The following is a 26882-nucleotide window of genomic DNA, read 5'->3' on the forward strand; positions in this document are numbered from 1 at the left end:
AATTACAAAAATGTGGAGCCATGTGGAACGCTTATGAACAGGCAAAAGTCTGTTTATTTTAGTTATTCTCGTAGGTCTATGATGAGAAAGCAAGCAATTCACTCTCTTTCAGGCTTTAGTATAAGTTAAGGCCATGCAGCTGTGCCTGACATTAATAAGAACTCGGAGGTAAAATCGCTGATTTTCCCAAGCATTTAGTGTTTAAGGAGAAATAATAGCTAGAGAGAGAGGGAAAGCGCGCTTCTGGATTTGATAGCACAGGCTGATCCTTTGGAAACATGTAAGCTTTATATATAATTGTGTGTAACAATTATTATCCATTACTTCTGAATGAACTGATTTTATTTCTTCTATCCTTCTATTGCTCAAATAAACTTACTTTCCTTAGTACCTGGAACTATGATGTACCGAATCAAAGTGTGTGTGTGGCTTTTTGTATAGGGAATAAGCTCTTGGGTTCAAGCCCCCAGGTATAATCCCAGTAATTGTGTGTGTTTATATTGGATAAGTACCCGAGGTAATCCTGTGTGCATGCAGGCGATAAGCCCCTCAGGTAACCCCCAGTGTAGACCTCAGTGAGATTATCCTCCCCCAGGTCAGCGTCCCGGGGCAGAATGCCAGTGTGCAAAGTCTGATCCCAGAGCACCATGAAGTTAACATCCATTGGCTCCTCTTCTTTGTGGGGACAATTTCTGGTGAAATGACCTCTTCTCCACAGCTGAAGCATAGGGGCCCAAATGGGTTTCTCAGTAGAAAAATGGGTCGGCCTGGCTCTGTTGCTTGTCAGGGTCTCTGACCTTTAGGAGTCCATTGTCCTCTATCTGGGTCGACTGGCTTCTCTAAGGATCATGGCGACTCAGGCATGATCTTGGCCTGGTAATAGACCTCTGCTACTTCCAGTTCTTTTTCCAGCATATGATTTGGGTATCAACAGGCCCCATGACACAGAGGCTGTTCTAGACTGTCAAGGAACTGTTCCAGTAGAACCACTTTGGCTATCTCTACTCCACTCTTCACTTACGGGTGCAGCCACTTCCAAGTGACGTCCTTGAGTCTATGGAATAGCTTTCTTGGATTTTTCCCAGCTTGAAGAACTCCCTGCCGAAATTGCTGATGGTAGACTTCTAGAGTGAGTCCCGCTCTCTCTAAAATGGCTGCCTTGACTTCCTGGTGGGTGGTCCTTTCTTCTGGATTGGCAGTTTGGAAGGCATATTGATTACACTCGGTGAGTAGATTCCCCAGATAGGTAGTTCACCTACCTTCTGGCCAGCCTGTCAGCTGAGCTGTACATTCAAAGTTTTTCAGGAAACAATCGGGATCTTCTCCTGCAGTCATCTTAAGTAGTATCGGTGACAAGGGAGGTGGCCTGGTCATCACGGTCTGTACGGCTTGCGCTACCTGAGCTAGCACTGTCTCTTGCTGCATAACTTGCTCTCACAGTGCCTGCTGCTGGTCAGTTTGAGTTTGAAGGGTGGTCTGCAGTTGCTGCTGCCTTATAACAAGAATCTAGATCACTTGTTCTATCTTCCCTATTTTCCCAGCTGCCTCTAAACTATGTATCTCTCTGGGGAAGGAGAGAGGAAAGAAAACAAAAAAAAACCTTGCTGTCTTATCCAGCCCTTACTCACTACTTGAATCCTGACTCACAGGTGGGCTTGCCGCGTTGGCCTGTTGTAAGGAAGGCTGGTTGAGTGGAACCATGAGGCCCCAGAAAAAAAAAGATTCTGTAGTTTTTTTCTGCTGCAGCTGTGGGCTTTTTCCTGTGCTTCCCACTTAGACAAGAATATCCCATTTCTATCAATATGGGGCCGATGCAATAAATATGCACTGAAAGCGGGTGGTGAACATTCAGCGCCCGGTTATTGCATAAGGTGATTAGGTAGTGCCTATACAACCTGCGTCCAACTGCAGGGTAAACAATGCACTCGGCTGAGATCATTGTATAGCATCAGTCTCTATATGTGGTAACTTGAGCAATAGCAGCTGGGGAAACAACCAAGAAAACAAAGGAGGCAGACTCTGGCTGTTTGTTTATGTGTACTTTTATTTACATTAATTTACATTAATTATTTACATTAATTATTTACATTAATGGTGGGGGTGGAAGGGAAATAGAACCAAAGAGCTAAGAGAAACAGATAAGTATGAGAAAAAATGTGTGAAGCTTGCTGGGCAGACTGGATGGGCCGTTTGGTCTTCTTCTGCTGTCATTTCTATGTTTCTATATATTTACAGTGAAAGCAAAAACAGAAAACAAATGCAGCTCACCTTGCTGATCTGGCAGCACTCAAACATCAAACATGACATGTCTTCTCGTAGGATGATTTCCTGTCTGCTTCCCAGGATCTGTTTAACCCTGAGTTTTTATCCTCAGGTGAGGGGCTCCTCCTTTCGCTCAGGATTCTTTATGGGTCTGGATCTTAAGGAGGACAGGGTGAGACAGCTGTACTCAGTCCGTTAAGGTAGTCTGAGGAAGTTTCCTATAGATTCCCTCACAGGATCATTGGTTATTATTAATGATTTCATGATTCACACAACTGACCATATCATGCTAGAGCTTTTGATAATGTTCTGAGCTTACCATGATATTTATTCATGTTCTGCAATATCTGTACTAGAAGATGAAGTATATAAAATATAGTTTCCAAGCCTCTGGATTTCCTGTTGCAAATCAATAGGTTTATTTTGGCTTGGATAATAGAAACATAGAAATGGTGGCAGAAAAGGATCAAATGGTCCATCCAGTCTGCCCAGTAAACCTCTTGAGGTAGTAACTGCCGCTCTGTGCAGTAATTCCCAAGACTTATGGCAACCCATAAAAATTGCAGCTAGCAACATTTTTTTACTGGGTGATGAGCTTTTTTGAAAATTCAGATAGTGCTGCTTGATGTGTTTTGCTTATGGACTTGGCTATAGAAGCGGTCCTGTGCATTTTCCCTTATGTCTGTGTATTAGTACCCCAGACCGTAGAAGTCAGGGCTGGCTTGGTTGTTGTCTGAATCCAATTCCCCTTTTTCCCCTGCCATCGAATTGGGGAGCAATATTGCAGTTGCATTAAAAGCATTAAGGCTTATTGGCTAAGGTTAGTAATCTCCATGCCTCACCAACAAGTTATGCCCCATAAATTCTCTTAGTTGTGATTCAAAACTTTTTAAGCCTGTATAGTTTAGCTGTACTATGTCTGTTGTTCCATTGTTTCAAAGGTATCATAAAAATTGTCTGAGCATTGATTGAATAAATGTCACATCAAGACGTGCAGAGGCGTTAACATTTCTAAATGCCATAATGACTGCTTCATGCAGCAGTGAGCCCTGGAACCAAGAAGGGGAACCAAATTAGATCTAGCTCCAGTGGAATGCAGGATCTGGTAAAAGAGATAAAGGTGGTTGGTTTGCTTGGCAACAGTGATCATAATGTAATTAAATTTGACATAATCACTGGAGGGCAAATTTTAAAGAAAATTACTGCAGTAGCATTTAACTATAAAAAGGGAGACTGATAAAATGGGGAAATGTATTAAAAAATTAATTCAAAGTTGCTTTTAACTAGGTTAAAAACTTAGAGAACGTGTGGGCTTTGTTTAAAATTACTATCTTTGAGGCCCGTATAAAATGTAGTCCATGTATTAAAAAAGGTAGAAGGACAGCCAAAAGACTGCTGACATGGTTTAATAGTAAGGTGAAAAAGACAATTAAGGCCAAAAGGACATCTTTCAAAAAATGAAAAGCAGACCCATATGGGAAAATAGGGAAGAGTATAAGCACTGACAAGTTAGATGTAAAAAGGTAATTAAACATACTAAGAGAGAATTTGAAAAGAAGCTTTCCATAGAGGTAACAAGTAATAAAAGATTTTCAATTTGAAGCAAACAGCCTGTGAGGAAGTCAATTGGGCTGCTAGATGACTGATAGGTAAAAGGGGTACTGAGGGAGGAAAAGAAAATAGTAGTAAAACTAAATTAATTCATTGTCTCTGTCTTTACTGAGGAGACCAGGGTCATATCTACACCGGAAACATTTTTTGATGACGATGACTCTGAGTAAATAAAATGTCTTGAAACTGGAGGATGTAATAAATCATTTTGTCAGATTAAACATTAACAAATCACTGGGACCAGATGGTATTCACCCCAAAGTTCTGAAGGAACTCAGACATGAAATTGCAGACCTATTACTGGTGATTTGCAAGCTATCATTTAAAACAGCCATGGTACTTGAAGAATGAGGGTGGTTAATATGATGCTAATTTTTAAAAACGGTTCTGTTATGCGTGCAGTCCGCGGAAGACCCATAGCATGGCCCCCTCACCTTCCTACAGTGACTCCAGCTCCTTGTTCCTCCTCGCTGGTGGCGGTGGGCTGTCAGCTCCGTCCTCGGGCCTCCCCTGGTGCCTCCGGCCCAGCTGCAGTCCCTGGTGTTCCAGGTCCAGCCACCATGTCCATTGCTTCTCGTCGGGCCTCTCCACTTGGCCCGCGTAGAGACGCTGCTACTCGGCACCACGTCCCTCCCTAGGTGCGCACATCACCAAGGTTTAAGTAGGGACCGCAAAGGGAACGTAGCCATGGCCCCTGTTGTGTGTCTGACCTGCGGAGGTCCGAGGACCGGTCCCCCACCTACCCCAGGACACGCAGCAGCGGTGTCCTTGAGGCCTGTTCAGGCCTGGCTGGTTTCTCCGCGCGGCGTCCATTGCTGGCTCTGCCCCTCTAGGCGCATGCATGTGCTGGGACATGGAGTTTAAAGGGACCAGTGCAGGAAACTGAAGCTCTGCCCTCGAAGGACGTCAGACGCCAGCAGGGATTTAAACCCTACGGCCTGTCTGATTCTTTGCCTTGCAACGAGGTTCTCTCTGCTTCAGAGTGCTAGTTGCTGTTCTTCTGTTCCTGGCTTCTGACTTTGGATCGTCCCCTGGCTTCTGATTTCGGCTTCTGTTCCTGGCTTCTGACTTCGGCTCGTCCCCTGGCTTCTGGCTTCGACTTCTGTTCCAAACTTCTGTCTTCAGCTTGCTTCTTGGTATCCTGTTCTGCTCCATCCAGGAGACCTTGCTTGGGTCCTAATGGGCTCCTCCTGGGGGGACCTCGGGCTTCCAGTGGTGAAGTTCCGGTTGGTCTCCTGGCTCCAGCTTCTGTGCTCCTCAGGATTCTGGGATTCCTCTTCAGAAACTTGCCCACAGGAGACCGCACATAAGTCCAAGTGGCCCAGATCCTCAAGGGCTCCTCCCGGGGGGATCTTGGGCTTCCAGTGGTGAAGATTCGACTGGTCTCCTGCTCTGTGCCACCTTCCAGCTTCGACCTCCACTGTGGGCTCACCCATGGTGCACCGCCACCTGTCCTTGCCGGCTCAAGGGTTCATGAAATACAATAGCCCCAGATGATGACATCAGATGAGCTTCAGTATTTAAGTGCAGGCTCCGCTTCCTAGCTTTGCCTTTGCAACATGTCTCCTTGCTGGTCCAGAACTTGTTGCCTTCTAGAGATTCTTGTCACTCCTGCGTTTCTGTTCCTCGTTTGTTCCTGGTTCTTGTCTCCTTTTTCCTGTCTTGCTCCATACCTCGGATTGCCTACACGGACTTGACTCTGCTTCACCTGACTACGCTGTTGCCTATCTCCTGACCCAGACCTCTGCTTCGCCTGACTACGCTGTTGTCTATCTCCAGACCCAGACCTCCGCTTCATCTGATTATGTTTGACTATCTCCGTGATCAGACCTCAGCCTTGCTTGCCACTGTCTCTGGATTGCTGCCAGCCCTGACTCAAGCCTGTTTCTCAACGCCTCTCCAGCTCACTTCCTGGACTTGGTCTATTCAGGCTTCGGCCTGCTCTTGCTCGGGCGCCCTGTCTGCCTCCGTTCCTATGGTGCCCGAGTCTCCAGGACCTTACCTTGTCCAGTGTAAGACTGCCATTTCTCACCTGCTGTCTCTGGGCTGAACGCGATCTCTACATCGACTACATACAGAGGCTCACCTAAGTCCAGCCGGCCCCGGCACCCAAAGGCTCAACCCGCGGGGAATGAGGGCTGGTATAGGTGAAGCTCCAGCTGGCCTCTGTCCATCAGCCCACTCTGCCTCTGACGGTGGGGACCTGTAGGTTGTCTCAACCCCACCTCGCCCAAGGGTCCACCTCCAGCACAACAGGTTCTAGGGGTGATCTGGGAAACTACAGACCAATGAGCTGATATCTGTGCCAGGCAAAATAGTAGAAATTATTCTTAAAAACAAAACAAAGATAGACATGGTTTAATGGAGGAGAGTGACCATGGCTTTCAAAAGAGAAGACTTACCTAATCAATTTACTAGATTTTTTTAAAAAGATGTAAATAAGCATGCAGATAAAGTCAAGCCAATTGATATAGTGTATTTGGATTTTCAAAGTGCATTTGACAAAGTCCCTCATTATATACCAATCAGAACAATTTCATCCATCTGAGCCTGTTGCTTCCTGCCACATAAATAAGACTGGAACCCATTTAAAAGAATACCTGAGATATATAGAGGATCTTGGGGTTGACCATATAGAATGCTAATGAAATATCTACCATTATCAAAACATTAAAAAATGTCCCTTGAAATGTCTGTGTGCCACCACATTTGCACCAGGCAGGCAAGTTACCAAGTGATCCTCATATCCATCAGCCACCCAACATTCTACATTCCTAATAATAGAATCACCAACTATGATGGCCTACCTAATTCTTCCCTCCTGGGCACAAGTCCTTGGAGACCCATCCTCAGTGCAAGAGAAAAATGCATCACTTTTAGAGCAGGTCATAGCTACAGGATCAGTTCCTGCTATACTAAGGCGATGTTCTCTGTACAGGTGACCTTGCTTTTTGCAAAGCAGCACAATGGCTGCCAGACTGGACTTGAGACTTGGTTATTGTGTCCTTGAATGTCTCCTCTATATACCTCTCTGTCTGCTTTAGCTCTTCCAGGTCTCCACTCTAGCCTCCAGAAATTGGACTTGTTCTCTAAGAGCCAGGAGTTCTTTGCATTGAGGCACACATGCAACCTCTCTACACCAAGTAGATAATTATACATGTGACACTTGGTGCAAAGACTGGAAGATGCTGTCTGCATCTTAACATTATTGAGTTCTTATTTAACCTAGGTTGTTAAGGGAGTAGGGATGCATAAAATAAAGTCCTTTAAATTTATGTGGTACATTTAATGTTACTGCAACCAGGAGTTAAAATATACAATAAGAGGGTAAAGACTTTTTTTTTTAACTGATCTGAGCCCTGGGACTATATGAGAACATCACTGGGATAAGGCAAGTTTTCCTTCCTTCTCACTGGGTATGTGCCTGCCTTGGGGGGAAGGGACTGTTGTGGTTTAGTTTAGAGGAGACTCTGGAGCTGTGTGACAAGTTTCTTTAAGTGCAGGCAGTGACAGGCTGCATAGAAAAAAAAACACCAACAGCATCATATCAGTGCTGGCAGGAAAAAAAACTCCAGGGAACTTAGAAGTTTTGGGGGAGGTGAGGAATCAGCCATGAGAGGTTTTTGGGTTTTTTTTGCCTTCTTCTCACCATTCAGTAATAAGGGGTGGGTGGGACTGAAGTAGAGAAAGCTGAGAAGGAGGAGAAGGGCTGCAGATTCTGAGTGTCATTTTGCTATGGCAGTCATTTAAAGCTAGGGCTGATGGGAATTCCATGCTGAGGGGTATGCAAATTGCCAGTCCCATATGATCTGGTGAGAGCTTTAGCATGTGGAGAGGAACCAGGACACAGAGAGGAGAGCAGATGGCTGCTGTAGAACTCCTTCATACAGCCTTTCTCTGTGTCTAATAGCATGAAATACAGAGGGAATTGAGGCAAACTTGTTAAATGTTTATGAGTGAATGAAGTTGTTTTGAGACCATGTAATCCTAGGAACTCCAGGTAAGCTGCAGAACAGCCAAATGCTTTAAATACAACTAGGCCATGAGTTTTTTTTTCCCCAGTGTAATTAAGATAGAACTGCTGAAAGAAGATATGGTGTGAAAGAAACATAATTCTAAAATCATACTTTGATTTGTGTATCCTTTATGAGTTATTTAGCATAACTTTTCTGGGCTCATTCGGGTGGTTGTTTTAAAGTGTCTGCTTAACCCTGAGTTCAGACAGAGGGATAAGTAAACTGAGAGAGAGAGAAAGAAATTACAGCCAGTGGCTGGTGGTAATTTTCATTTTATCATAGTGGCTACTTTAAATGAAAGAAAATCCCTGAACAGAAGAAATGTGCTAGAGGGGATCCTGTAAATACTTCAAGGAAAACCTGCCTAGATTGTGAAAATACTGGAGGAAAAGTCAGTGAAGTACATAGGACAGTTTGAGAAAATGGCATCAAGGACATTTGTCTTGGAGAGAGACATTAGCTGCTATCTCCTTATTCCTAGACAGGTTAGCTACTGTTAAGAATAATTAAAACTCCGTGTCAACCCTGAACATCTGAATAACAGAAACAACAACAGAAAGGTGTGAGTGGGAAAAGAAAGGGCAAGACAGCGGGATATTTCATCCTTTATCTCTGAATATAAATGTCTATCTTGGAACTCACTTCTATTCTGAACCACAGACATTAAGTGCAGAAAGAGTGTGAAAAGAGAAGAGTGTAATAGTGTATGCAAGAAAACACAAGAATAAATAAGACATTGCTCATTCCCTCTGTTAGTCAGAGCAGGGTCCCTTGCATCTTTTTATTTCTTTACTAAGCTAGAACAAGTTCAATGAGACGGAGAAGACACCATATATAGCAACACCAGTAGTACATCTTTGGCAGAGGGGGACGTGATAAAAAAAATTAGGGAACACGTGTTTTGTGTTGTGTAAAGATAGTCAGGAAACATGCGACGGACAAGGAGGCACCTGAGAGAACTGAACTACAGACAGCACGCTCAAAGATCCAGAGGCAAATATTCGTCAAGGCCCTACAGCATGAGGAGACTGAGCAACACTGGACTCTATTTGGAAGAGCTAAGTGTATGCACTCAAAACAAGCACTATCAGGTAAATTTTAACAGGAGCGCACGCACACCCATAAACGCGCATATAGGGCATGCGAGCAAAGATACGCTTACTTTTATATTGTGTGCGCAAGTAAATGTGTATCATTTTGAATAGCCCTGCTGCACGTTTGTGTGCAGCCTTTACACAAGTGAATAGTAGGGATGTGAATCGTTTTTCAACGATTAAAATTATCGTCCGATAATGTTTATATCGTCTTAAATCGTTATAGAACACGATACAATAGAAATTCTAACGATTTATCGTTAAAAATCGTTAAATCGTGTTAGTGCGCACTAACTCGAGTTAGTGCGCACTAACTCCCCGTTAGTGCGCACTAACTCGATTTAGTGCGCACTAACTGAAAATGATACAAATAAACACTTTCCAGGTCACTGAAGGTCAGTTAGGAATGAATATGTGTTCCTATTGGCTGGCTGCCCTCTTATCTATTGATGTTACCAAGGTTACCACTGAGGTGATGGTTGGGGGGATGGGAAATGGAACTGGAAACTAACGAACACCAACAGAAAATGAAACAAAGTGTTCACACTTCCCAGGTCAGTAAAGGTCACTTAGGAATGAATATGTATGTATGTATTCCTATTGGCTGGCTGTGCTCTTATCTATTGATGTTACCAATATGGTTGGGGGGATGTGAAATGGAAACAGTTGGAAGCTTGACAAAAAAAGTAATGTAATGATCAGCACTCACGTGACTAGAACTTGTTTGTTTATTATTTTTGTTAGCAGGCACCTGAAATGCTAGTGCATGTTGAATTTGCCAATCACTGTGCATTTTAGAAAGGTGGTCCTGGCTGGAACTGTACACAGTTCAAATATATGTAATTGATTGTTGGTAAGTGTATTTTTTAAGTAGCCACACTGGCACCAGTATGTTTACTTTTCCTCCTACTTAACTCACTAGCTCAGCTTTGTAAGAAGGGCTTCTCTGCTTGTGTGTTGTTTTTGTTTGGTGTGAGGAGAGCAGAAACATCAGATCTTTATTCAATCTACTACAGTCATCTCTTACAGTGCCCTATCCCTATTAATACCAGGAGTGTTGTGATCTTCCTGCACACAGTGCCCTAACCCTGATACCAGTCTGAGACAGCTCCCTCCCTGCATTACTAGTGAGAGACTGGCTTCACAGACAGGGGGGAGCTGCCTGACCCTCACTCCTGACTACCCCCCATGTCCCAGCTAGTGAATGGTGTGTGGGTGAGGGGGGGGGGGGGAGGATGGTGAAGTCTGAGACAGCTCCCTCCCTGCATTACTAGTGAGAGGCTGGCTTCACAGACAGGGGGGAGCTGCCTGACCCTCACTCCTGACTTCCCCCATGTCCCAGCTAGTGAATGGTGTGTGGGTGAGGGGGGGGGGGGAGGATGGTGAAGTCTGAGACAGCTCCCTCCCTGCATTACTAGTGAGAGGCTGGCTTCACAGACAGGGGGGAGCTGCCTGACCCTCACTCCTGACTTCCCCCATGTCCCAGCTAGTGAATGGTGTGTGGGTGAGGGGGGGGGGGTGGATGGTGAAGTCTGAGACAGCTCCCTCCCTGCATTACTAGTGAGAGGCTGGCTTCACAGACAGGGGGGAGCTGCCTGACCCTCACTCCTGACTTCCCCCATGTCCCAGCTAGTGAATGGTGTGTGGGTGAGGGGGGGGGGGAGGATGGTGAAGTCTGAGACAGCTCCCTCCCTGCATTACTAGTGAGAGGCTGGCTTCACAGACAGGGGGGAGCTGCCTGACCCTCACTCCTGACTTCCCCCATGTCCCAGCTAGTGAATGGTGTGTGGGTGAGGGGGGGGGGGAGGATGGTGAAGTCTGAGACAGCTCCCTCCCTGCATTACTAGTGAGAGGCTGGCTTCACAGACAGGGGGGAGCTGCCTGACCCTCACTCCTGACTTCCCCCATGTCCCAGCTAGTGAATGGTGTGTGGGTGAGGGGGGGGGGGGAGGATGGTGAAGTCTGAGACAGCTCCCTCCCTGCATTACTAGTGAGAGGCTGGCTTCACAGACAGGGGGGAGCTGCCTGTCCCTCACTCCTGACTTCCCCCATGTCCCAGCTAGTGAATGGTGTGTGGGTGAGGGGGGGGGGGTGGATGGTGAAGTCTGAGACAGCTCCCTCCCTGCATTACTAGTGAGAGGCTGGCTTCACAGACAGGGGGGAGCTGCCTGACCCTCACTCCTGACTTCCCCCATGTCCCAGCTAGTGAATGGTGTGTGGGTAAGGGGGGGGGGGGAGGATGGTGAAGTCTGAGACAGCTCCCTCCCTGCATTACTAGTGAGAGGCTGGCTTCACAGACAGGGGGGAGATGCCTGACCCTCACTCCTCCGGGGTATTGTGATCTTCCTGCACACAGTGCCCTATCCCTGATACCAGGGGTGTTGTGATCTTCCTGCATGCAGTGCCCTATCCCTATTAATACCAGGAGTGTTGTGATCTTCCTGCATGCAGTGCCCTATCCCTATTAATACCAGGAGTGTTGTGATCTTCCTGCATGCAGTGCCCTATCCCTGATATCGGGATGTGTGCAAGAAGATCACAACACCCCCGGTATCAGGAATAGGGCACTGTGTGCAGGAAGATCACAACACCCCCAGTATCAGGAATAGGGCACTGTGTGCAGGAAGATCACAACACCCCTGGTATTAGGGATAGGGCACTGTGTGCAGGAAGATCACAACACTCCTGGTATTAATAGGGATAGGGCACTGTGTGCAGGAAGATCACAATACCCCTGGTATCAGGGTTAGGGCACAAGTTCTAGTCACATTGACTGATCACATTACTTGTTTTGTCAAGCTACCAACTGTTTCCATTTCCCATCCCCCATATACTGTCAGTAGGAAACTTGGTAACATGAATAAATAAGAGGGCAGCCAATAGGAATACATATTCATTCCTAAACTGACCTTAACTGACCTGAAAAGTGTCAAATTGTATCATTTTCAGTTAGTGCGCACTAACTCCCAGTTAGTGCGCACTAATCGGAAAAAACGATTTTTAACGATTTTTTAACTAAAAAATCGTGCCTAAGACGATTTTCATGCCCTGCCACACGATTTCTATCGTTAAGACGATATGGAAAACGATTCACATCCCTAGTGAATAGAGAGAGAAACTCTGTTAGAGAAACAAATTGACACTCTATATATCTCCTGCTGTAAGAGGGGCACTTTTAACTCATGGTGGGTTTTGGGGAGGGGAGGGAGTGTTACAAGGGTCTACAGACCCTTGTGACCTAGGCAGACTACTTTAACCCTGCCCTCCCAAAACCCACCCTGAATTGAAATTTCCCTTCTTACAGTGGGAGATAAATAGAGTGTCAGATTACCTCTCTAACAGATGCTCTCTTTCTCTCTCCCTCCCCCCCCCCACCCCTCCTACCCCAGGACCTCTCTGGCTCAAAATCTCCAGACTTGCCCCTCATCAGGACCAGTAGTAGTAACATGGTGTGTGTTGCCATGTTCACCCTTTGCAAAATTGGCTTCTTAAAATTTGTGAGTGGCCCATGTGAGTGGCCCATGAGGAACGCTTTTAAAAATCTACCAATAGGTGTCTAACTAGACTGAACAAGAAAGCAAGAGATACAGAGATACACCAAGCGAAAGCAAAGGAGAGAGAGGAGACAAAGTGACAGCGTTAAAGGACTCAGACAAATTTAAGGAACGTTGAGAAAGAAAGGAACATATACAAAAGACATACTTATCTTCATCCGCTGCAAGGAAATACCCTGGAACAACTGTGAAGCGGAGCATATGAAAAGAATCATAGCTCTTAAACAGACATCTGCTTTACATTAATCTTATTTCAATTGGATAAACTTTACTACTCAGAGATAACGATATCTATACATTAACTTATCTGATAAGAGTTCCATATTAGCAGGTGCCGGTACCAAATAGGGAATAAGAATCCTAGGAGGAAAAGAAATAGAGAAAAAGGTTCTTTAATGTTATTCACTAGAGATGTGAATCGGAACCAGAATCGGTTCGGATTCCAGTTCCGATTCACATCGTGTCTTTTTTTTCGTCTGGCCCGATCGCGGTTTTATCGGTTGCTCCCGAGCCGATAAACAAAAAACCCACCCCGACTCTTTAGAATTAATCCCTTAGCTTCCCCCACCCTCCTGACCCCCCCAAAACCATTTTACAGGTACCTGGTGGTCCAGTGGGGGTCCTGGGAGCGATCTCCCGCTCTTGGGACCCCCGGCGCCATCTTTAAAAATGGCGCGGGCCATCCAGTGCTCCTACCATGTGACAGGGGCCAGCCAATGGCACGGATACCCTGTCACATGGTAAGGGCAAAGGGCCATCGGCGCCATTTTTATTAGTGGCAGCCGAAAGCCCAGGAGCGGGAGATCGCTCTCGGGACCCCCACTGGACCACAAGGTACCTGTAAAATGTTTTTGGGGGGGTTGGGAGGGTGGGGGAAGCTAAGGGATTAGTGTTAAAGGGTCGGGGTGGGTTTAGGGGTTATTTTTGTGTGCTGTTTTTCCCGCCCTCCCCCAAAACGATGAGAACCCCCACGAACAATATCGTGGGGTTTTCCTATTGTTTTGGGGGAGCCCCCGATTTCTGACGTTTTTGAAAATATCATACGATATTTTCAATCGTCCGAAGCCCGATTCACATCCCTATTATTCACTATTGTAAAACAGTGCTTTCTGCTTTGAATGTTATTTTCAAAGGTTCACAAGAAGTTGAATTTCTGATTTACACTACTTGCTTGATGAACAAAATGACAAAATAAACTGTTTTCTTTAATTTAACATTGACTTTATCTGAGCATTATTCTTTTAAAGACCCCGCCTTCCCTCTCTACCCCTGGGAGACTGGTTGGGTGGGTTTCAGTTCCTTTGGTTTCTTTTATTGGAAGACCCAATAGGAAGGAGGGCAAACTTTCTGCTCGTAGCCCCTCTTTTCTGGATCTAGTGGCTCCCAGAGTAATAACTGAAACCCCATGTTCTAATAGCCACCTTAGCCACCATAGCGAGAGAGTCACTGCCCAAAAGTAGTGGGGTACATTACTTTGCGAATGACCTGTAAGGAACAGCAATTAGTCTATTGATAAGAGCTACATCATGCCCTTGTTTTAGATAAATCCCTGATTGATTTTTTGCTGTGAAAAGGTCTCTTGTCCTTTTATATGGGATAAGAATCTATAAATCAAAGAATGTGCTTAGGAGTGGGTGGGAGGTAAAGAAATAATACACACTAAAAAATAATCTACCTTTCCTTTCTTTTAGTCAGGTGCACACACTGAAATTACTTGGTTTTCCTTTTTAATTAAGCACACAAACTAAAGACTAATTTACCCAAGTGGCATAGCCATGGGTGGGCCTATGTAGGCCATGGTTCACCCACTTTGAACTTATGCCCACCAACTTACCATTGCCCTGCAGCCTGAAAAGAGAGGCCCTATTGCATGGCCCCTGTGAACAGGCCTGGCGCTGCTAAGTGTGCATACCCAACGGAGCAGCAGCTGAAGAGTGGAGGCCACCGGTGGACCCTATCCCAGGGGTGACTGAAGAGAGGAGGCCCATGAGGCTGCTGGTGGCTCCATCTTACTGGCATCTGGAGAGAGAATGAGGCCTGGGAGGCCACCAGTGGATCCCACTGGTGGTCGAAGAAAGACTAGGCCCGAGAGGCCACCGGAGGACCCGATCACACTGGTGGCTGAGAAGAGGAGCTGGTCTGGGAGGCTGCTGATGGAACTCATCTCATTGATGGGAGAGAGCCCGTTTACCTGCTTCACCCTGTAAGGAGTTCCTCCAAAGAATTATCCAAACCTTTTCCCATGACCGATAAGAAAAGACTGCAATCCTGAACCCTTTTCTTCCAAAAATCCACAAAACTGTCCCTACAAAGTTCCTCTGGAATAACCACCCAAAGCAGAAAGAACCAATGAAAAAATTTCTTTTGGTTATTCTCAGCAACTAAAATCCTATCTTCTAAAAAACTGCTTTTTTGCACAGACCACCTTCCCTCAATATCTATTAGTTTCTTTCCGCCACAGAAGCTTATCCATCAAACTATGTATTTTTACCCATTTCTTCTCCAATCTCCTAACTTCCCTTTTCTGATAACACAACTCTGGGGAGAACCAAGGTACACATGGCTTAGACCTTCTATTCCTAACATTTTCTGGAGTTATTTTATCTAAAGTTTCTTAAATACTAGTCTTCCACCAGTCTACTAACCCAACCAGATCATCTTTCCAGGTCCTGTCTGCAATTCATTCCACTCCTGATAAAATCCATCAGAATCTATTTTACCCCTTGATTTCTGCATCCTATTATAGAGATCTACATCTTTACCCTCTAAAAAACAGAATGAAAACTGAATCTATTTGCGATCTGACCACCCTTCCTCTTGCAATCTCTCTAACCTTAATTTTCCCAGCTCTAAAATTCACATAGTCCCAAAAACAAGGTCTAAAATGTGGCCCTTATTATGAGTTGGTTCATCGACTATTTGTTCCATATCAAAATTTTGAATAGAAATCATAAATCTTTTCACCGAAACAACACTGACATTGTCTACATGTAAATTAAAATTTCCTACCACAATTAGAGAATCTAACCGCTACCCTGCCCATACCAAATCAAAGGTGGAGAGTACAACAGCAAACCCAAGACTTGTTTCTCCCCTACCTTCAATAACAAATATTCACAATCCTTAATAACATGCTATAGGAGCTATTCCACCTTCCAACTTTCCTTATAAATAAACGCTACTCCCTCACCCCAACCCTCCGCTCTATTCTGAATAAAAATTCTATACCTCTTAGGACACAACTGAGGCAAAACAGCTGCACAGTCAGCCATCAGCCATGATTCTGTCACAGATAAAAAATGTCCCATTTTCCCCAATTAAATCATGAATTAAAAGCCCTTTTTTACACACAAGATCTAGCATTCAAAAGCATACAATTTACCAATCTCCCAATCCTTTCTCCCTCCCTTCCCCACCCCAACCATAGTCTACCATTGTTCACTATAAGCCCTACTAACCTGACCTGCCTTATACCCAAACCTAAACCGCCCCCTCCCTCCTAAAACTGGAATACAGCAATATGCCAATCACCTCATACAAACTGAAAAACAAAAGCGACATCATTTAATCTACCCCTCTAAAACACACAAAGTCCACACAAAGGGGAACACTAAGGAGGAGGCCTCTTTAGCGCACCCCTTTGGCTTGTCGTAGCGGCATGTCACTACACGGCAGCTCAGCAGATGAAATACAGCCTTCCCAGTGATGGGGAGGTCTGGAGTCACAGCATAATGGTAGAGGGAGGGGTTTGGGCCCAGTTCACCTTGGGCGATGAGGACCCAGATGGATGGCCCGCTAAAGTTACCAGCTAGGATAAAAAGCACTGGCAATGTCCCTCCTCTCCCCTTAAGTGCAGCAAAGTTAGGATCTCTCTGGAAGGCTGCTCTGCAGATACATAATTAAGAACATAAGAAATTGCCATGCTGGGTCAGTCTAAGGGACCATCAAGCCCAGCATCCTGTTTCCAACAGAGGCCAAACTAGGCCACAAGAACCTGGCAAGTACCCAAACATTAAGAAGATTCCATGCTACTGATGCAAATAACTCGTTCAAGACCTCTCATTATTTTAAAGACCTCTATCATATCCCCCCCTCAGCCGTCTCTTCTCTAAGCTAAACAGCCCTAACCTCTTTAGAGTTTCCTCATAGGGGAGCTGTTCCATCCCCTTTATCATTTTGGTCACCCTTCTCTGTACCTTCTCCAGTGCAACTATATCTTTTTTGAGATACGATGACCAGAACTGTACACAGTAGTCAAGGTGTGGTCTCACCATGGAGTGATTCAGAGGCATTATGACATTTTCTGTTTTATTCACCATTCCCTTCCTAATAATTCCTAACATTCTGTTTGCTTTTTTGACTGCTGCAGCACACTGAGCCAACAATTTCAAAGTATTATTCACTTTGATACCTAGATCTTTTTCCTGGGTGTTAGCACCTAATATGGAACCTAACATCATGTAACTACAGCACGGGTTATTTTTCCCTATATGCATCACCTTGCACTTGTCCACATTAAATTTCATCTGCCATTTGGATGCCCAATCTTCCAGTCTTGCAAGGTCTTCCTGTAATCGCAATCCGCTTCTGATTTAACTACTCTGAATAATTTTGTATCATCTGCAGATTTGATAACCTCACTTGTCGTATTCCTTTCCAGATCATTTATAAGTATATTGAAAAGCACCGGTCCAAGTACAGATCCCTGAGGCACTCCACTGTTTACCCTTTTCCACTGAGAAAATTGACCATTTAATCCCGCTCTCTGTTTCCTGTCTTTTAACCAGTTTGTAATCCATGAATGGACATCACCTCCTATCCCATGACTTTTTAGTTTTCTTAGAAGTCTCTCATGTCAAACGCCTTCTGAAAATCCAAATACACTACATCTACTGGTTCACTTTATCCACATGTTTATTAACCCCTTCAAAAAATGAAGCAGATTTGTTAGACAAGACTTCCCTTGGGTTACTCTATGTTTAATGTGTTCCATTAAACCGTGATGAAATACAGTCTCCCTGGTGACGGGGAGGGGTGGAGTCACAGTGTCACAGCAGAGGGAGGGGGTTAAGCCCAGTTCATCTTGGGCCATCAGGACCTAGCTGGACTGCCTGCTAAAATTACCAGTTAGGATGAAAAGCACCAACAATGTAGAAAACAGTACTTCTACTTCTAGTGTTCCATCCACTGCGGGACTTACCTTGTCTGGTAAGCTTACTCTGGGCTCCTCTGTAGTTGAACACTCAGCCATGGTCATTACTATAAAGCCTTCTTTCTGGGGGATTTCTGCTTTGACTTCCAGACTTTTGGAAATTCTATTCATAGATCTGGCATGTCAAGGGAGAAATCTGTACTACCCCTGGATGGGAGTATGGTATAGTTCAGTGCTTGTAAGATGTCCACAAATCCAAGGAAGTCTCTACTGATGATAGTAGGTTGAGGTATCCAAAGTAGCACTCCAGCATTTACTCTATGGTGCCAACCTGCATCATAAGAACAATTGAGTTGATTGGGTATGCCCTCCCTGTGTATCTATCTATCTATCTAATATACTTCTACATAAAGTATCTATGGTATATCCAGTATATTTATTACCCTTAAACTGTCTACAACCTGTAGCAAACCATGAATATATGACACTTCAAATATATTGCAATTTTGTCATTGAAAAAAGTATAAAATTTCATTATAGCATATTGTTTTCAGTTTTAAAGGCCTTATATTGTATCTTTGTGTTTTTGATCCATGAGCAGCTACTTACTGTAGATACCCTTTTACCAGATGAACTGCACATCATTTTTTTATTCTATTCTTGACTCAGAGGGTCCTATACAATAAAGTTCATCATGCAAATTAAGGCCTTTTCAGGCATGCTAAAAATAGCATGCTAGATAACAAGATCTTAATGCTTTGTCATAGTGCACTGGTGAACCACATCAAGAACAGCAATGACCATCATGAGAAAACCATTTTATAGGAACTCATTCACTGACAAATTTTGAATTTTCATATATGCTTTAACGTATATCAATATATTACCCCACAACAAACATTTTCTTTAAATCTCATTTTGATTTGTGCTGTTAGTGTTCTCTGACTTCTTTGATTTCACAATGAATTAAGTAGCATATTTCTGCCAATACATATGGGAAAAGGTAGAAGATGCTCACATTATTTTTATATAATATTATTTGGTTAATGTTTTTGATTGCATGTCGCTTGGTATTGTTTACCTTACTTTTAAAGTCTATTGTTTAGTGTTCTTTCAGGCTGAGAATTTATTTTTTAGGTTCATGCCTATTTATTTTGATGCTCCTATTGCTGAACCTTTGCTAGTATGTGTCTTGTTTATTTAAAATATTTAGATGACGTGACCCCATGGGATTGCAAATGGTTTGTTTTGGAGGTTGCCCTGGTTGAGTTAGACTCTCATTATTTGACTGCATTTCCCATGGGTTCTGCTGATGCTGACCTCTTCTTTCCCCTTCTGCATGGGGATTTTTTTCTTTTTTTTAATTTCCATGGTTTTTATTTCCGCAGCTCAGGCTGGTGGAATATCCCTTTGTGGCTCATACAAAATATTTCTTTCTTGCCCAAGTAGCATCTAGAAAAAAACTGATCTTGGGTGCTGCTTCCAGAAATGCTTATCATTAAGAATTTGGCGTAGTGGTCATAGGCAGACGCAGACGGTGGGCATTATTTTCACATGTCGTATGTTTAATCTCGCAAGCCACAGACTCATCGGTCCTCATTAACAGAGATGCTCAAACTGGATGTTGTTGGAATAGCAATATTCTCAAAAGATGTATGCTTTGAAAATTATCCCACAAAATTGCCCACACATAACTACACATATTAATTTGGGTACAGACGTTTGGGGGGAACATCGCTGTGCATACTTCTGAAAATACAAATGTTATGTGTGTAAATGCAAACCCCTCCCCATTTCCACTCTTGGAAACCCCTGTGTGAATGTATGCACAGACAGGGTATACACGCATACGTTTACCCACCGATTCAGCAGGCAATTTTAAAACAGGCCATTTCCCCAGGTAAATCATTCTTTTACCGACTGGAAATGCCTTTCAAAATTGCCGTCTCCAGCTACAATACTAAGAATGCAGGAGACAGAAAAAGTCAAACATCAGGTGCTTCTAACTAGATTAAAAGACAGGCTGTACTGAGAAAACTACTAAAATGAAGTAAAAAGATCCTGAAGCAGTACTCTATTTATTTATTCATTTGAAAAGTCTTGTATTCTGCTACCTCCATGAATCTTGTCCGAAGCAGCCAACAGCACGATGCTGCTGCCGAATGCATAGCCTGGGTTGCTTCAGTGAAAGACAGGATGGTGGTCTGACCTCTCTTCTTGACCCAACAAGCCTTGCCTATGGTCAGGTGTGTGTGGGGGGGGGGGGGGGGGGGGGGAGAATGGGCCTGCCTTAGGTGGGAGGAGTAGGGAGTGAGGCGACAAGCCCCAAGGAACGCGTACGCTGAGGCGAAACTGGTCTTGGACTTCAAAGGCTGAGTAGGTGCATGGTTTGGTCTCTTTCTCCACTGACAAGGCACTCCTGCTGCTGCTGCTACGTCCTCTGTGTTCTTGCCAGTTTGCTTTCTTCTGCATCCCATCAAGGCCCATTTTCCATGGTGCTGGCTCACGTCCCCCCCATAACACACACTTTTTAAGGGGACCGGTGGCTCCCCTTTGCATTTTGTAAAAGAAAATAACCGTACCCGGGAAGGCGGCTTCGTCTGCATTCCGGTCCCCTTGAAAGTTTCTTCCCTTGCTCTCCATTCCCACATCAGTGTGTCCCCTGGGTGTATAGTGATGTAAATCTTATTGCTACTGTTATTAGGGATGTGAATCGTGTCCTCGATCGTCTTAACGATCGATTTCGGCTGGGAGGGGGAGGGAATCGTATTGTTGCCGTTTGGGGGGGTAAAATATCGTGAAAAATCGTGAAAAATCGTTAAAAAAATCGAAAAATCGAAAAATCGAAAAACCGGCACATTAAAACCCCCTAAAACCCACCCCCGACCCTTTAAATTAAATCCCCCACCCCCAAATAACTTAAATAACCTGCGGGTCCAGCGGCGGTCCGGAACGGCAGCGGTCCGGAACGGGCTCCTGCTCCTGCATCTTGTCGTCTTCGGCCGGCGCCATTTTCCAAAATGGCGCCGAAAAATGGCGGCGGCCATAGACGAAAAAGATTGGACGGCAGGAGGTCCTTCCGGACCCCCGCTGGACTTTTGGCAAGTCTCGTGGGGGTCAGGAGGCCCCCCACAAGCTGGCCAAAAGTTCCTGGAGGTCCAGCGGGGGTCAGGGAGCGATTTCCCGCCGCGAATCGTTTTCGTACGGAAAATGGCGCCGGCAGGAGATCGACTGCAGGAGGTCGTTCAGCGAGGCGCCGGAACCCTCGCTGAACGACCTCCTGCAGTCGATCTCCTGCCGGCGCCATTTTCCGTACGAAAACGATTCGCGGCGGGAAATCGCTCCCTGACCCCCGCTGGACCTCCAGGAACTTTTGGCCAGCTTGTGGGGAGCCTCCTGACCCCCACGAGACTTGCCAAAAGTCCAGCGGGGGTCCGGAAGGACCTCCTGCCGTCCAATCTTTTTCGTCTATGGCCGCCGCCATTTTTCGGCGCCATTTTGGAAAATGGCGCCGGCCGAAGACGACAAGATGCAGGAGCAGGAGCCCGTTCCGGACCGCTGCCGTTCCGGACCGCCGCTGGACCCGCAGGTTATTTAAGTTATTTGGGGGGGGTTCGGGAGGGTGGGGGATTTAATTTAAAGGGTCGGGGGTGGGTTTTAGGGGGTTTTAGTGTGCCGGCTCACGATTCTAACGATTTATAACGATAAATCGTTAGAATCTGTATTGTATTGTGTTCCATAACGGTTTAAGACGATATTAAAATTATCGGACGATAATTTTAATCGTCCTAAAACGATTCACATCCCTAATATATATCTATACATTAAATAAAATAATAATTGTTTTGCTTTACCCTTAGGTTAAAAGAATTGCTTTGTAATTCTTCAGTTTACCTTCACTCTCTCACAACTCTTTTCTTACCAATTTAATAAGTTATCTTACTTTCTAGAGTTGTTTTCATTGGAACAACTCTATAATTAATCTTTAAAAACTTAGATTTTCTATTTAAAATTACTCAAAAAGAAAACAACATACACTCCATCCAGTCATACACCAATTACTACAAAGCTGTCCTTTTAAATAAACTAGTTCAATTGATGTTTAGGCCTTACAATATGGCTGAAGAGGTTAGGGCTGTTCAGCTTGGAGAAGAGACAGCTGAGGGGGATATGATAGAGGTCTTTAAGATCATGAGAGGTCTTAAACGAGTAGATGTGACTCGGTTATTTACACTTTCAAATAATAGAAGGACTAGGGGGCATTCCATGAAGTTAGCAAGTAGCACATTTAAGACTAATCGGAGAAAATTCTTTTTCACTCAACGCACAATAAAGCTCTGGAATTTGTTGCCAAAGGAGGTGGTTAGTGCAGTTAGTGTAGCTGGGTTCAAAAAAGGTTTGGATAAGTTCTTGGAGGAGAAGTCCATTAATGTCTATTAATCAATTATAATTAGGGAATAGCCACTGCTATTAATTGCATCAGTAGCATGGGTTCTTCTTAGTGTTTGGGTACTTGCCAGGTTCTTGTGGCCTGGTTTTGGCCTCTGTTGGAAACAGGATGCTGGGCTTGATGGACCCTTGGTCTGACCCAGCATGGCAATTTCTTATGTTCTTATGTTCTTATGAGAGTAGCACACACCTCCTTCCCTATTGCAAGTCAGCTCCTAACTGAACTTTTCTTCAACTGCCTCTTTCTCTTAGCATCCAGATTTATTCCTGCTTTTGATGATGTCACCATGTTAAATAGTGCTATGGGTTACTTAGTTAATGTCCTTATTAGTCTTCATCAGCTTCCCTTTTTTATTTTTAGTACTACTGATGTTGCTTATTTTTTTACTACATTTTGAATTAGATATTGATTGGTGTTCCTTCTCTGACCTGTTCACCTGTATCCAGGGACGCTAATGACACTCTTACCTGGATATGATCTCTCTCTTACATACCTGGTTGTGGAGCTGTCACACTCTTGGTGATGATGTCTCCAGTGTGTAGCAGTGATGTCACTAATGATCCATCCTATCCTAGACTGAACTTTTGTTTATCTTAAAGACATTCTGTAACCATAAATAGTAACTTAAAATATCACAAAACAAAACAAAAAAAATGCAAGAGCCTCCAAGGCAAAGGCAGTGGAAACAGGAACAGCAGGCCTCTTCTTTATATTTTCTTATTTGCAGCAGCTCTTGTTCTGGGAGGAGGTTTCTGTCGGCAACATCAGCTTTCTTTATTAATGCTGGCCGCTGCTGGTCAGCTTAATCCTCCCGGTTTATTTCTTATCTACTCAACTCTTTTCTTATGGTCGCAGCTCTCTGGTTCACTCTCAGCGGGCCTCTCTTTTCTTCTTCAGTTTTGAGCGCCTTTGCGGACTTAATTAGCAGAGCTCAGTGTTAAAAGCAAAAAGGAGAATTGAATTGCAGCCACACTCCCCAATCCTATCCTTTTCTTTTGCCAGCTTCCTTTCCTTTCTCTGTATCTTCCTGTCTTCTTCTTCGGGTCTTTCTTCCGCGGCCCGAGGTCAGCTCAGGCAACTGCCTCTCAGAGTTGCTGTCCATCAGCAGCACCTGACATGGCCTCTTGTGGTTGGGAGGTCAGTTTCTGTATTGCACTTTTCTTCGCGGCTCCCTCCTGCTGCAGAGAGATAGAAACCAATGCGGCAGCTCCAGTTCTCTGTGGGACCTCTCTTTTCTCTCTCAGAAGACCACAGCAGGCCTCGAAGCGGAATCCCAGTGGTTGGCCCGACCCTGGACATGCGCCTCCTATGGGTGAGTTCGATGCCGCTCACTGCCTGCCACTTTATCTCAGCCGCCATCTTCAGTGGTGCACTTTAGGTTCATCGCGGTTTGTATCCTCCAGCAGCACCCTGGGTTTTCTTGCATTGTGGCTTGACGCTGATCCCGACAACAGCCCTAGGACTCCGTTCATCAGTGTGCCAGCTTCGTGGCTGTCACTTTTCCTTTCACAGTCACACGGCACCTTTCTCCTTCTGCAGTCTCAGCGGCATGAACTAGATAAAGCGGTACTTCACTGTCCCTGACCACTCAGGCCCTCTTTTTCTGTTTAAAATTTATGGCCTTGACTAGTGAGGAACTATCGTGGCCCTTTCTTTCTGTTCCAGTGTGCTCAGCTTTGTCTTCCGGATCTACATCTCTCTCTTTTCACTCTTCTCTTTTTCAAGGCCCTTTTTTACGTTAGTGGATCTGTGCTTTCTTTTCCCCACAGTGCTATCTTCTCAATTTGTGTGCAGTTGGGGAAATTTGCCTGTACCAGTTTGTAATCGTCTTCTCTCTGAGATCTCAATTTTCTTCTTTTATTTTGCAGGTCTCTTCTTGAATTGGTACTGGCCTTTAGCCCTTGGCAGCTCCTTGCAGCCACTCAGAGCACTGTTCTCAGCCTTTGTCACGCTGTTGCGACTGCCCTTGGCCCACTCAACTCAGGCCTCATTCCTCTTCGGACTTATCTGGACATTGTCACCCCCCCTGGAGCTAAAACATCTGGTAAGTATTACTCTAAAAATGCTTATTTTTAGGGTACCCCCTTTACCACACTTATGGTTTTCCCTGTCCAACTGGAATATCTTGACCTTTCAATTCCTGATGAATAAGGTGTATCCCAGAACCTTGTGCTGAGGACATCTACATAGAAAGTAGAGGAGAGTTCAGTGAGAGAATTCAGCTGTAACAAAGATGTAGACCCAGATGTTCATGGGACCAGTATTTTTCTGATTGATTGGACTATATTTATTCTGAAGAAAATCACAGTAAATTGTTTTGAATACCCATTGCTATGACCTGTCTGGTCCTTGCAGCACCATGCAGGCACACGCTCACAGAGAAGAGAAATTCACACTACCGCCTGGGCTTAGAAGGTCAGCCTTCTCCCCACAGAAAAGGACTTACTCCTTGGGACAGTTAAAATTGGGGAAATGGCAGAAGAAGTACTCCAGAAATAAATTCCTTTATGGACCCTCTGTATTTAGTGAAATCCTTTAGAAAAGAGTTACATATACTAGTGTCTAATTTCCAATAAAATGTCAAAAATGTACTTTTGATGACATAGGGCAGGGGTCGGCCTGCTTGTGTGCTTTCATGGTAGCAGTAGACCTTCTGTTTCCCCACTTGAAATGAACAAAATTAATACAAAGTTCAGCTGGGGTGAGGGGTATGGTGATCTCCTGCTCTGATGGTAGGTTGGGACCATCTCACGCCATTACATAAATATGCCAGCGATAGTTTAAAACGGGCAATAACTGCCAGCTGGGGTCTCCCTATGTGGAGAAAAACAGCAAAGATGCCACCATTAATCAAAAGGGAGAGGGATGCATGGGGCTGTGCCATTTCTCACTCCTGGGTGCCTCCCAGGGTAGGACAGTGGCAAGCAGAAAATTTACAGCAAAATGTCCCCGATGAACCCTTGAGTACTAGATTTGAGTAACTGATGGTAAAAATAAAGAAAAGCTGAGGCCATGGAACAGCAAGCCACGAGTTGTTATGATGCATTGGGGTTTGGGGCGGAGGAAGTGTTTTTGGAGTCTCTGCCTCCCAGGCATGCAAATGTGGCTGGATGGGGTTGTGAGTGGTGAAAACAAATGAATTCAGGAAACCTTGACACAGTTTCCTACTATGCTAGAGTTTACTTTGTATTTCTGTTTAGATTTAAAGAGGTCAGTATTCAAAAAAGTGGTGAGCAAACAAGTTATCTGGCTAAAGATAGCAAGATTATTGGTGATGGATATGCAGCGGGAAAAGTCTTCCGCTGAATATACTCCCCTAAATTTATCGAGTAATATTATCCAGATAACTAGATATCTAGTTACCTTACCATAGATACTTAGATAACTTTAGGACTGCGCTAGGAAGTCCTAGAGTTATCCAGCTGCCTTAGCTAGATAATGTTAAATGTTGGCTATGTTGGCAGGATAACATTGCTCCATCCCGGAATACCCCTTGGCCACCCCTGTCTCTATAACTGGATAATTAATTATCTAGATACATCCGGGATGGTGAAACAGGCAGAATTTTCAAAACTGGCTCTTTGTCTGGCTAAGTCCTGAACTGGACCGTGTTCAAAGCAAAAATTCCTATAACCCGATAGGACTGCTTTCCTCTTCCAAGTATCTGTTTGGGAACCAGCCTTGCTTAGTTTAAAGAGAGTTTTCTGTCTACTAAGAACAGTGCATTTTTAATCCTATTTGTTTTGCAGCACTAAATCTGCTTTTGTAACAATATCTGCTGAGTGCTTCACATTATGCCTTTGTTATACAAGTGGAAACACATTTTATTGCATTTTGCTCAGTCCTATTAATAATGTCATTAATATTCTCACTGGAGGTGCAGAACGGCAATGGGAAAAAAAAATACGTTGGCACTTGGGGCACAGTGTTCTAGCATTTAAAATGTAAATCAGCAAGGAAGAAAAAGATAATCATCCTCTAAAGAGAAAAATACTCTAACTTTTCAAATCAGAGGCATTTGACAACTGTTCTTTTAAGTACATTCAGAATAGCTTTAAACAGATTCCACATCTTGTTTTTAGGACAGTTGTCTGTAATTCTTCATTAAAGACCTATTGCTTTCTGCTTTTCTCCTTCAGATCGGATACAGAAAATCCCATGCACAGTCCATAAATAGAAGCAGAAGCGATGAAAGAAATATGAACAGATAACAGCTTGCACCCACAGCGATATATCTGTAAAACATTTCTCAGTATTTTCTATGGTTTCCTGACTTATTTTGCTTTGCAAAAATGTCTCAACAGTTTGAGTGCAGCCTAGCATGTGTTCCCATATCTGTAATCTTCAAATGTATTTTAATCAAAAAATCTGTATAAAAATTAACATTTCAAAGAGACAAGCTGTTCTCCTTCTTTAATTTATGCCTCACTCTTCCTAGAATTAAAATGGGCTCCAAATTACATTAGACAAAGTGCACTCAACATTCTATCCATAGTAGTAGGTGTGATGAGGGGTGTGGAAGGGAGCCCCTGGTGCTGAGGCATAGTTGATGCTGCCTCGTAAGCAAGCCCATGAGGCCTACGCTGACAGCTGGTGAATGCGCCCTGAGGCGGGACAGTCTGGAGCTTCACCTACACCAGTCGCCTCCCACTCAGGTTGAGCCCTTGGGTTCTGGCAGCTGGCAGGACTTAGGTGTGTTCCTATGGTGGTAGAGAGAGCAAGAGTCCGAGGGCACTCTGGGAT

General features: G+C 44.4%; 1 long non-coding RNA gene across 1 annotated transcript; it reads left to right on the forward strand.

Annotated features, from left to right (window-relative positions):
- Positions 1-7745: 7745 nt before the first annotated feature.
- LOC115098752 lies at positions 7746-26465 on the forward strand. Its single transcript, XR_003858604.1, has 3 exons — positions 7746-7873; positions 24008-24183; positions 26279-26465. It is a non-coding gene; the product is annotated as an uncharacterized LOC115098752 (long non-coding RNA).
- Positions 26466-26882: the final 417 nt, after the last annotated feature.

Source organism: Rhinatrema bivittatum, chromosome 9, assembly GCF_901001135.1.
Source record: "Rhinatrema bivittatum chromosome 9, aRhiBiv1.1, whole genome shotgun sequence".
In the NCBI taxonomy this organism is placed as follows: Eukaryota; Metazoa; Chordata; class Amphibia; order Gymnophiona; family Rhinatrematidae; genus Rhinatrema; species Rhinatrema bivittatum.